This window comes from Thunnus albacares, chromosome 3 (genome assembly GCF_914725855.1).
Source record: "Thunnus albacares chromosome 3, fThuAlb1.1, whole genome shotgun sequence".
Taxonomy (NCBI): domain Eukaryota; kingdom Metazoa; phylum Chordata; class Actinopteri; order Scombriformes; family Scombridae; genus Thunnus; species Thunnus albacares.
Window position 1 is genome coordinate 8,234,820 of NC_058108.1, and position 12,286 is coordinate 8,247,105.

General features: G+C 38.9%; 1 long non-coding RNA gene across 1 annotated transcript; it reads left to right on the forward strand.

Moving 5' to 3' along the window:
• The first annotated feature begins 959 nt into the window (after positions 1–959).
• On the forward strand, positions 960–11,559 carry LOC122979029. Its single transcript, XR_006402785.1, has 3 exons — positions 960–1,067; positions 4,102–4,251; positions 11,355–11,559. It is a non-coding gene; the product is annotated as an uncharacterized LOC122979029 (long non-coding RNA).
• Positions 11,560–12,286: the final 727 nt, after the last annotated feature.

Below are 12,286 nucleotides of genomic sequence, written 5' to 3' on the forward strand. Positions count from 1 at the left end.
AGACTTTTGCCACTAGAGGTAGACAGAGACTTAGTCAGTTTACACTCAGCAAGACGTGAGGCATCTGTTATGGTCAGATCAGATGTGTGTGTGTGTGTAAGTTTGAGGGTGCACAGTATGTCTGTGAACATTCTCAGGCGGGTTTGGTGGTTGGCTCTTGAAGTTAAAATAGCTCAGCATTTGCTCCACTCACATGTGGGCGTCCTTACCAGTTTGAGAAGATCCAGATAAAGTAAAGGAGAGGCAGCTGAAAATAACATCTACTACAAATGTCAATGGCACACATAACAATCAGACAGATGTACAGCTCGTAAAGGTCACTGTTGCTAATGGAAAGGGATCTTATTGAGATATGTGTGTAAATCATTTAAACTTTTAAGGTATATGACATGTATTGTACAGGATAGCTAATATTTGCTCATTTATTTGCAATGCAGCCCTCCTACATTTTCTTATAGTCGTTTATATTTCTCCAGCATTTTGCGCTGTGGGTTTGTCATCTGTCACTCACTCAAATTGATTATGTCAGACAGGGGAACCAAAAATATCCACAGAGTATGATTTCTCTGGCTTAAAATACTTTTCATGTGATCAGTTGCTACTACTACGCCTGGCTCAGTTTGCACATACGTCTCATATATGTGTATTTCTTACAGTAGAATGACATGTAGGATGAAGTACAGAGTTGGGATACCCCTGCAGGTGTGACTGGAAACTTGAATACTACAGCCAATGTGTTCATGTGGATTTCTAAGTCAATTTCCCATTAATAACAACAAAAAATCATCCTAAATAATAATAATAATAATAATAATAATAATAATAATAATAATTAAGATGAATCATAATCAGAAATGGTTTGCTTTTTACAAACTCTACAGGTTTGTGATGGGAAGGGAAAAAAAGCACTTCCTTAACAAACTACATGTCCCATGATGCCTCTCTCTCTCAAGATGACCAAATGGAACACGGAGCGGACCAGCCGTTGTGACAGCTGAGCTACAAACTTACTGTGGGAAACTTCAGCGCCGACCACGACCTTGAACAGACTCAAATGACATAAACATGTAAGTGTAATCTCTTCACCTTTTCTTTACTTCTTACTGACATTTCACAGACTGTTCTACTAACTCTACACTTGGCGCATCACCGTTTGTTTCCCAAACTATCTAAACTAATAGTGAGGGGAAATTTCCGTAACGCTGCAGGGTGGGATCCCTCCGTGGGTGGAAGTGTTGTTGATAACACGGTTCATATTGTCTTGTTTTTTGTCAACATCTTCTGAACACTTTTGAGTAACATTTGATTATAGTTAATATGCTCTTCACTGACATTTAGGTCAAACTTAATAAAGCTGTTAAAAATGAGCTGTTGATATGTGGCTAGCTAAGTTAACGTTAACCTAACGTTATATCTACTGGCTTGACATAGCTAATCTTGTTTTGCTAATCATGTCATGAATCATAATGATAGCTAATCTCTTACAGTCAAGGTGAAGATCAATATTCCACTATCAAGCCTTGGCAATATAAGTTTTAATAATAGTGTGTGTTACTTTACAGCAGGTACCTGAAACACAGTCCTTTGGAACCATTAGTTTATAAATATATCGCCTTTCTTCTTTAACCACTTCTCTGTTAAAACACTTGTGACTCTTGTACTGCAGGTTAGAAAAAGTCATCCCCTTCTTGTTAATCCTACAGGTGACGACCTTGAAGTAACAATAGCTTCTGTATGCTGTAGTTTTGCAGAGGAATCAGACAGCAGAGACTTACAGGAGGTGCACCCTCTGTGCACACAGACAGTGGTGGGGAATGAATGCCACCTTTGTGTGTAAACCACATTATTCACCGTGTGTGCAACACAGTGATTGAGATTTAAAGTAGGGAAATGACTTCACAGAGGCAGAGTGGAAAACACTGCAAACTAAAATTAAATCCAGGTATGGTATTATAAGAAGTAAGGAGCACATGATCACCTTTAAAAACTTTTTTGAAACGCACTAAAATATATGTATTTGTCATTAATAGAACTAGGTATTGAACAGTGTACTGTGTCTGTAGCGCAGTTTTGAATACCGTCCTGTAATGTAAGCTGGCATCAGATGTTTGCTCAGATCCACTGTTTTTTAAAATTTTTTTTACTTATTCTGATTAAACAGTTGCTGATTTGAAATGTTCGTTTTGCCATTTGTAGACTATATTTTTTTTAAGGAAACTTACTATTTGTCTGCTTGTGCTTAGCCTGTATTTATTATTTGAGAAGTTTGGCAAGTATCATTTTGGTACTGCCACAGAAATGCAGATGTCAAAATCAACACCACCGACACGCAGCTCTAGTTATTAACGAATAACACTGACATTTCATCGACACTATAAGTTATTAGAGGACGCAGAGAGTGACTTCAGTTGGGAAAAAAGTTGAAAACACAATTTCTCTCTCACTCTTCCTCTCCTTCCCTGTGATTTCCTTTTTTTAAAGGTTTTTTTTTTTCTCTTCATCGCCAAAAAACAAGAAAAGGATGGTATGATCTTTATTAGATACAAAGAGTTTAAGACCCTGTAATACTGCTTGAACACAAACAATTCAGTGCAGAGTTGAAATTTCATTTTAGTTTTTTAGTCCACATTTACTGTTCAGGATTGTAATCTGCCTGTGAGTCCTTGCAGCCATTGGAGCAAAGCCCAGAGTCTTCTGATCATATAACTGGGTTTATTAGATCTTTTATTATTTTGAGAAATATTGTTCCGATTAGCAGTAGCCTCTGGCAGCGATGCCTATTTACCCGCATATTATTCTTCAGTTTGTATTTGTTCATAATTTTAACTATTTGCTCTCATTGCCGCTCATGTGGATGTTAGAGTTCAACCACAGTCAACTGCTGGTTTTTACAGACTTGATAGCTGAGTCCTTCGAAGACTGCCAGATTTTACACTATGAAACGGTTTTGTGTTATTTACAATCAGCGAGGTGTTTGTAGAGTGTAGAAGTGGCTCCTTAAAGAAGTGATTCAGCTCAGAGAGTTGAAGAATTTATGCCTCTTGCTTTTTGGACAACATCTTGTGTGATGTAATTGAGTGTTTTAAGTATTTCCTATGATATCATGGCTATATCAGGTTACATGTTAGATAATAAGAGGAGGTGGCTGCTATTTTAGAACATGGGAAATTCTTAAGAAACTACAATTACCTTTTTTGGTAAACATAGAATACCAATATCACACTACCAGAAATTCACATAGTATAAATAGTATTGATCTTTGTTTCGTGATGGTATGTTGTCAGTATTCTTTTTCTTGTTTTGTCTGAACTAGTAAACTTTGTCCCCAGTATTAAGTTAAGCCAGATTTAACAAACAGTGGTGGCCTCTGTGGGCTGCGTGTTCAACTGTACACACCACTGATGTTGTCTGTAAGTAAACGTCTGTGTTGTGATCACTCCCCCGGGATACGGTCCAAACTGGCCATCTAGACGGATACTGTAAATCCCTTCCAAGTGTAAACATGCATGATACATTCAGGTCCGAATGACGTCAAGGGAGACACAACACTCTAAGTCATTTTAATGTTACAGTTCAACAAAAGAAACATTCATAAATACATGAAGAGAATGAGACATTAAAAGATTGATCTGTCAAATGTGGAAAGGCCTTTGTTACAAAACAGTGTAAGTTCGTACAGCTTGAGACAGTGTGTAATTAATAACTGATTGCTGTCTGTAAATCAGTGACCAGTGTTGCTGGGAAACAGACTTGGTATTGTTGCTGTGATAAAGTCAGTCTGATCTATGGACATAAATCTAATTTGACTAATACAGTAGAGACCAAAGCCTGGAGCTTTGCATCTTGTGACTGATGCAAATGACTGTGTTCATAAGGAAGAGGAAAATCCTGACCTGCCACTGTTTTTTACAATATTCTGGACAAGTGCTGACTCACAGACTCACCGTCTTGTTCTTTTATGTTCTGTCTGCCTGTCCATTAAGTCTCTATGATAAACCAGCACGCCTTTGCTCTGTATGTCCCTCCTCCTCTCTCTCATTCCCCCCCCTTTCAGCCCCACCTCCACCCCTCCTCACTGTTGCTTTCTTTCTCCTCTGACAGGACACACTCTGTACAGGACAGAAGCCGGCCGGTAAAGCAGCACTAGCAGCTAGAGAGCATTTAATTCGATGGACACACATTAAAGAAGAGAGAAAGAGTGCCCTACCTGCACAGGACATCCTATGCTAAGCTAACTGCTGCAGCAGCAGAGTAAGTCCATTTCACACAGTGTGTGTTTTTTTTTTTAAATACTATAGCTGGTGGGTTTGATCAGTGTTATTAGCATTTTAGCATGCTGTTTCTCTCCTGTGCTGCTGTACTCAGTCTGTGTTGATTAACACAGGAGCTTTTACCTGTTTGTCTTTCTCCTCGCCTTTTATTTGTCAGGTCAACATGATAAAAACAAATAAAAGGATGTTTTGTTTCCTAACTGTTCCGCTGTTTGTTTTATGAGCAACTATTTAAATCTGCTTATCATTTTATTTAAATTGAGTTAATGTGATTGTTAAAATTGACTCAAGGCTTGTTTCTATGTACTGTTGAACTGCTGATTGAATCCCAAAGGCAATTTCATTTTGTGTTTCGATGAAGTGTTATATTTATCTCTGAACTGTCAGATGTCACAATTCAAGGAACACTTCCCTTTTTATTTTCTGTGTGTTGCTGTTGTTGGTTCAGTCGTTTCTGAACAAAACAAATTGCCTTGAAAGCAATTTAAGTGATAAAGTGATCATCTGGCGTTCATGCTAGAACATACTGACCTCATGTTGTAAATATTAACAGAGTGAGTTTATACCTTTTTAAAATAGTGTTTTACCTCTTCTGCTTGTTTTATTTGATCATTTATCAGAGACACACTGTTGACAGAAACATATGTGGTATGAAATGCTCCCCCCCCCCCCCATATTTAATAATAAAGCATCCCATGTCTCTCCAGAAATGATTTGTCAAGTTGAGAGTGGCAAAATTTCAAATCTCAAAGACACTTGGCGTTGTACAGTAACCTGTAATACAGCTTAGCAACACTTTAACTTTAGACATCGTAGTTAATGTTATGTGCGGTTTGGCATCCGTAATTTTTTCCAGATGTCAGTTACACATTCAGAGGTCGGTCAGAAACTATTGGTTTTTAGCTTCGGTAATGCAGGTGTTGAAGCTGAGGGAACTTTTTAGGGAAGGATAGATAAAAGGTTTTGTTAAACATACCTGATTTTTCTAAGTTTGCTAACTTAGTGTCTGCTTAATGAAAATGTAAAATGTAAGTTTAAAACAACAGTTAGTATTTTAAGATATAAAAAAATGACTGAGCTAGATTCAAAAAGTGCTGTGGCCCCCTCTTACATAATCAGTTCTGCTGTTTTAGCAACATAATGGCACTCTTTAAAGTCTGTTTGACATCTGATCTTTTGATAGTACTGCTAGAAGTTTGCATCCTGTGTTAATTATTTCAACCTTACCTCTTGGTCTGTCAGTAGCTTTTCTGTTTTCAAGTTTGTAGCAGTCAGTAACTCAGCAGGCTTACTCTCTGTTGTACACCAGCCTAATCTTCAACTCTGAATCACACAAGTTGTTATTTCTGCCCAAATCTCAAAGACCTACAAGCTGATTAAGTTGGAATATGGGTCAGATGTTTTGAACCAAAGTTTTGCGTGTCCCTTACAGCTCCTGGAGCAGATTCAAGGCATCGCTTATTGAGTGAACAGAGCAGGTTGGCCTTTAGAGAATGAGAGATTTCTATTTGGGTTTTTTGTGACCACTTTCTTTTCACGTGGAGCTGCTGTCCGGATATAGCTCTCCCAGTTGTCAGGGTTGCATTCTTGCTCACGTTGCCTGTTGTTTCCCAGCCTCTTCCCTTCCTATGTCTTCTGTTTTATCTCTGTGAGAAATAAATGAGCTTTCTAGCTGTCTGTCTCCTTTGCTTTTCTCATCTGAACACTGCACTCTTTCCTAGTGATGAAACAATTACAGTTTTGATAATTGATTGACTGTCAACTATCAAACAAAAATACCAAATGTTGCTGCTACCAGCTTCTCACATGTAAAGCTTTGCTGATTTTCTTACAAATTCTTTCAATATAAATGGAATAATTTGAATCGATGAACCTAAAAAAGATGATGGACAGATTAACCAATGAGAATAATCGTTGGTTAACTTACAGTCATACTCTATCGCCTCTTGTTTTTCCATATCTTCATCTAAGCCACCACAGCTTTATCAATCCTTTTCTCCAGCCTTCCCGGCTCTCTTCAATGTATCAAACCTCAATATTTGTTCTGTTATCTGGCATTATATCCTGCTTTTTTGTTATGATGCAGGCTTTGTGTTTGCACTGTGCTGACCTGTGCCTGATATATCAAAATGAGATGTTATCAGTAGTATAACAGATATCAGTAAAGATGTCATTTTAAAGCTTATCTATGTTGTATTAAAGCAACCATGGCAATGCGGAGACGACACAAAGCTGTACTGACGTCTCTGAGTTCCTTGTGTATGTTTGAAACCGCCAGTTCTTTGCTGTTAATTCAGTCTCCTTTTTATGATGTCACGACACCACTAATGCACTTGTCCTTTTATGGAAACTTGGCAAAGTATAAGTATAGGTAGCAAATGGTTAACCAAACAGTTCACCTAATTGAACTCTATGAGGGAGTCTTGTGCTTCAGAACAACTGGCGTTCGCAGTAATGAGTATGTGATGTCATTTAGTATATTTAGGATTACAGCTGTTCATCTGACACCGCTGGGATGTTTTTCGTGGCTTTGTGGAGTAGGGTATGATAACATGGAAAATGAATTTGTGGTTTTAGCTAAATCTGTCTAGACTAAATGATAGAAAGCTGTATTGATTCAGAGTTGTCTCTTGGTGGTTATGGGATCATATCCTCACTTCAGTTCGCTGCTTTGATACTCTAATGTGTGTGTGTGTGTGTAATGATTAGTGCTGTGTTTCACTTCTAACATTTGCTGCCAAGTATATTGTCAATTTAATAAAACAGTGTGTCACCGTGAATTCAGTATTTTTAGCCTTTTAACCCCACTAATAATCTGTTCTTACATTTCTCCTGCCTTGTTTGGATTAAAATCAGTGTGGTTGTTACAGGAATTGTTACATGAGCTGCAGACTATTGCATTTGTTGGCAGCATGGGTATATATATACATTACTTGTTATACACCCAATTGCAGTTTTATTGATCTATTTGTCCTCTGATTCAAAGGGTGTGCACATGGTTGTGTTAGCTCTGAGGTGCAGAGGCTGTCACATTGTCATTGTGGATTTAATGGTATTCTCAAATGATGAACTGATGCAGCTCATCTCTGTACATACTGTAGACTCACTGTTGGCTCATCTTATCCTTTTAGCTGATTAGGTTCAAATATTTAGTCCACCCTGATGATTGGATCTTGGCATTTTCCACTAATAAGGCAGATGATGTTGATCAATGTAAAGGAAGAGTTTGAGCTTTTAGAGAACGTTGTAATATTGCTTTACATTATCGTGTTGTTAGGCGGTTACCAACATTATCATGACATGAGATATTTCTCAAAAGTAGTTTATGCTGAACAGTACAACAGACTATTTTAAAGTCTTTCTGTAATGCAGAACCTCTTAGCCCAGCCAGGAAAACTCTTTAATGACATTTAATCATTAAAAAGCTGCTATCATCCAGACCCTGCATGCATTATTCTCTAGTGTCCTGAAGGCCAATGTGTAGCACATGACAGAGTTAAGTTAATTTGTTTGAGCTCCAAGGAACTTAAAGCAAAACCCTTGTTACAGGTATTGTACATCCATTTGATATTCTTGAAGAAATAAACAGAGTTTGCCCCATTTACTGTTCAGTATTGTTAACTTTCCTGTTGTATTTACGACCCTGGAGAACGGATGCACACCTCCCTGTAAGCTTTGGAAGAAGCTTTACTGCCTGCTCTTGTACTTTGAGTTGAAACCAAAACAAGCGTGTTTTTACTCTACTTCTCTGTAACCTATATACATTACTTGTATTTGCAACTTAATAATAATAATCATGTATGGACACTGCCCAGTCTACCTTGATGGTGCAGTCTTGAAGAGGATACACATGATGATTGAATGGAGTTTAAAAATGAAATGTGAGTCAAAACATCAGGAAAAAGAGAAACAGTAAAAAGACTAACATTAACTTTAATATATTAGACATAAATTTGGTAACGTGATCTAAGAAATTATTTTGCTTTGTATGTTTGAAACTGCTGAGTTTTCTTGTAGGGGCACATTTTCAAGGTTGAATAAATAGTTAACATGTTTGTACAGGAAACATTAAACAGTGTGACGCATTATGTCAGTAATGTATTGTCTTATTGTGATTCCCAGGTCATCATTGGAAATACTTGGGGGGGGGGGGGGGGGGGGGGTTGATTTTCATTAGAATTGGTTTCAGCTTTTTGGATCAAAGCGAAGTACTTCTGGGGAAAAAAGTACTTCACCTTGTCACCTTTTAATTTCATACCAAGTTATAAAGAGTGCCAAATCACATGGTTATCTGTTCCAGCACATTTCATTTTAATTCTCAAGATACAATGCTGTTGTAGTTCATAGTTTTCTGATTTCTATATATTTAAATTGACAAACACTGCTACAGTGTCCCTGTTAGACTGGATTATTTGGGTTTTGCTGCATGAACAAGCTACTGACAGTTTTTTTTACTGCTTACTGGGAAGTTCAGAGTTGTAGTTTTGTAACTTGACCAGTCACAAAAGAGATCAACAAACCCTCCCCTGCATTTTTGGCTTGTTTTCAGAATGTGAATTATTCAATCTCCTGCTGACAGGGCAAATAGAAAGTGTTAATAATTAGTCTTTTTCTTCCCTTCTCTCCTAAACACCCGTGTCTCTCTAATGCACCCTCTAGTGCAGGCGTCCCCTCTCTCCCTCCCCCTCCTTCCTTCATCTCTCTTTCACTCCTGTGTGCCTCTACTCACGTACTCACCCTCTTGGAAGAGCTTTGTTTGCACAGAGTACCAACGTAGAGCTTTTCAAATACCCTTTACCTCTTCTGAGTTCAGCTCAGGTCCGGTCCAAGCTCCAAGGTTAAAAGCAGGACGTTCTGCTTGTGTTACACAGTTTCAGCACAGACATGACTTTAAGCCAATCGCATGAGGCACAAGCATTTTTTAGTTCATGTGATTCATTTTATCAGATTAACGTCTAATTGATTCTAGTTATCCCTTATAGCATTTTAAGTCTGTGTTGGCCAGTTTTTCTATTAGCGGTTCTGAGCACAGAAGTTGGTGCGTTAATCTTCTCTGCAGCTCCATTATGTTCAGTCCGAATGATGGCCCAGCTGATTTCTCTGGCACCCTGTCTAGCACAGTAAAAAGACTCAAACACAAAGGAGGGGGAGATGGCTAATAACCATGTCCTTAGTGTCACCCCTAAGTGGCTGACAGGGTCTCGCTTGGCTGCACGGTTAACAAACCAACAGTGTGCCTCACTAGCTGCTAAATTGGAACTGACAGACTGTTAACGTGAAAAGCCTGGACATGCCTCTTATTTATTTTCTCTCTCAATGAGTGTGTTGCTTTTGTTTTGTGTGCATGCAATATCAAAATATTTTTATATCCACAGCATCTATGTTTAATTAGTATTATTGAGTTGCGGGTACGTGTGAGTGGGAACGTCTCCTCGCACCACACATAGATTTAGAGAAAGGATGGTAAAATGGGGTGACTATAAAAGCTCAAGTGTATGCATGTGCTGACATCTCTTAGAGAGAGAGAGGATTGATGGGAGAGGGTTGGCCACAAACTAGCACACTCAGCTGATTGGATGGTCTGTGCAAAGGAGACCAACAAGGATAAAGGGGAATAAAGGGCTTCTGGTTGTGATGGTGATAGTGATACTGGTGCTTGGGGGGCAGGCGGGCGGGGTTATTTCATGTATAAGGTGGGTGTGTTATGATGTGTACACAGCTGTGTGTGTCATGTCCGTCCGTGCCCGTGCCTGTGCTGTCGTTACACCACCAGTCTAGTAGCTATTGCTTTAATTGAACCTAAACCTTTGCCCTCTGGCCTGCATGTTTTATTGACTGCAATAACTGGTCGGAGGTATCAAGTGTCCTTTTTGTTAACAGCCTGCATGAAGCGTCTTCAGTCTGTGAGAAAAACATTATTCTAACAATAACACACAACTGTTTGCACTGTACGTTCTAAAACGTGATTTGAAATCTTTGTTATGAAGATAGCTTTGTGTATTTTCTCACCCATATACAACATTATATGTATTTGGATGCTTGTAGTGTATGGTTATATTTTGCTAAATTGCCTTTATAGTATAAAATAAGTTTCTAAACCAGCAGATGGTTCATAAACTTGAATGAAATCTCTATGAAATAGCCCATCATTATCTTTTTAAGACAAACCACACACATACTGTTTGTTCAACTGCAAATAATTGAATATCTTACAACATATGATTCTCTTTTGTCCATTTGTGTAAATTCGTATCGGGCAGTATATAAAATAAATGGCATCAATAACACAGTTTGGGATAAGACACACTGTTGTTGGCTGAAGCTATTGGCGTTAATGGTTCTGCATGTAATTCATATAGCATGTAGCACCTCTTACAGCAGGGTGTTTATAGTAGTGTTAGAGTCACGCTGAGGAACCTGATCCGTGTGTGGCTTCAGGCTGTGGTAACTTTATCTTTGTGACCCCAAAACACAGACAAGAGGCCGGGCTCTGCTTTGTTTATAGTGAAAGGCTCTTTGATCAAACAAAAGATTTGATGTCGGGAGAGCTCACCTCTGTTGAAAAATTAATGAATCTCAACCTGTTGAGTGAACTGTTGCCTAGGTAACAAGTTCAGTGCTGTTCAGTACCTTTTAATTATACTATATTGTTTTTTAAGTGTCCCTCAGCTTGTTAATTGTGAGATACTGTAGTTTTTTGCAAAATATATAAACTGTATGCAATGTATGATACAGAATGTGATTAGGTTATTGTGTTGCGTAATAATTATATGACAGAGATACATTATTTTGGAACAGGACTGCACAAATAATTAACCCATTAATTCCCAAATCAGATGCAGTTACTAGTACGAGAGTTGTGATATTCTTTGTTTCTCAGTGTGTCTATTAAAATGCCCATGGTAAAACAAAAACCTTCATTATATTACTGAAGCTGAGAAAATCTGAGAGATTGAAAACAAAGTCTAGTCTAAGCATACAGTACTATATCTGACAAAATTGCAACATTCAGAAACTAATAACTCATCTAATGTCTCTTTTCTCTTTCCTTTCCTTTCTTCCTTTGTTCTTTTCTCTTTATAGTCTCTACCTTCTCAGCCAATCACAGCCTGATGCCCTAGGAGCCTCTGTTCTCTCCCTGAGCCACCAGGGGGCCTCAGTCCCACATCGGGACACCCAACACCGAGTTTGTCTTCACCCTGAACCCTCCGGCCCCAGTCAAGCTGTCCCACCCTGCTTCCCCTCCTTCCTCTTCTTCTCCTCCTGCTCCTCTTTCTTCTCCCTCCTGGCCCACACAGGCCCACCTGGACTCCCAGTCAGCCTTCTCCCTCCATGAGGGGCGGGGGGAGGCGCCGGGGGCCCTGGATGTGGACCCCCAGCCTCTTCAGCTTGCTTCAGCTGGGAACCTCAGGGACCCTGTACAACCACCCTGCCACGATGTGTCTACTCTAACAGGTACATCACAAATGATACACGGAATCATCTTTTTTATGACGATATGTTATATTAGGTTTATTTAAATGAAAAACTTCACTTACTCATCAATCTACAAATTACTTATATGTTGATAGTTCTAAGCACCAAAGCTTAATTCAGTTATATTTTGGATAGAGGTGCAGGTTTGTAAATTTGTCAGCAGAGGGCAATGTGTTATTAAAGTACTTCCTGTTTTCTCTTGCTTTGTTTTTCTTCACTCATACATAAACTCATACACATATATATCTTAATACACACACATACACATAAACATTGCCCTTTCTCAGACCTCTGTTCAGATCTGCCAGAGTTGGAGATAGTGAGCCTCCTGTCAGAGGGTCAGCCCAACTACACTCTTCGAGCAGACTCTGTGTTTGGGTACGACAATGACGACTGGCTGCACACCCCTCTGCTGCCACCGGAAGTCGTTCTGGGACTCACGCACGAGCAGATTGAGGAGACGTTCAAGTACTTCTGTGAGTTGTGTTATTTTCAACATACAGCATAGTGTGTACTGATGAATTAGCCAATATCAAGGC